Raw genomic sequence first — 224 nt, 5'->3', positions numbered from 1 at the left:
ACGCTTTAATATGTTGTGTGTTTTAATAGACCGGTGACGACCGCACAGAGTAGCATTATAACAGAACTAAATGTATCTAGCATGATAAAACAGCGCTGCTTTACCCCACATACGCACGACCGGTAGCAGCGGTAGCGCTCGACTGTGGCATAATAAAAGCTCCGCTGCTCTACCCCACATACTCATGACCGGAAGCAGCGGAAGCGCTCGACTGTGGCATAATA

This window comes from Sinocyclocheilus anshuiensis, unplaced genomic scaffold, assembly GCF_001515605.1.
Source record: "Sinocyclocheilus anshuiensis isolate Anshui unplaced genomic scaffold, SAMN03320099.WGS_v1.1 scaffold2538, whole genome shotgun sequence".
NCBI lineage: Eukaryota > Metazoa > Chordata > Actinopteri > Cypriniformes > Cyprinidae > Sinocyclocheilus > Sinocyclocheilus anshuiensis.
The sequence above is the reverse complement of the archived record's forward strand: the minus strand, read 5'-3'. Positions refer to the sequence as shown.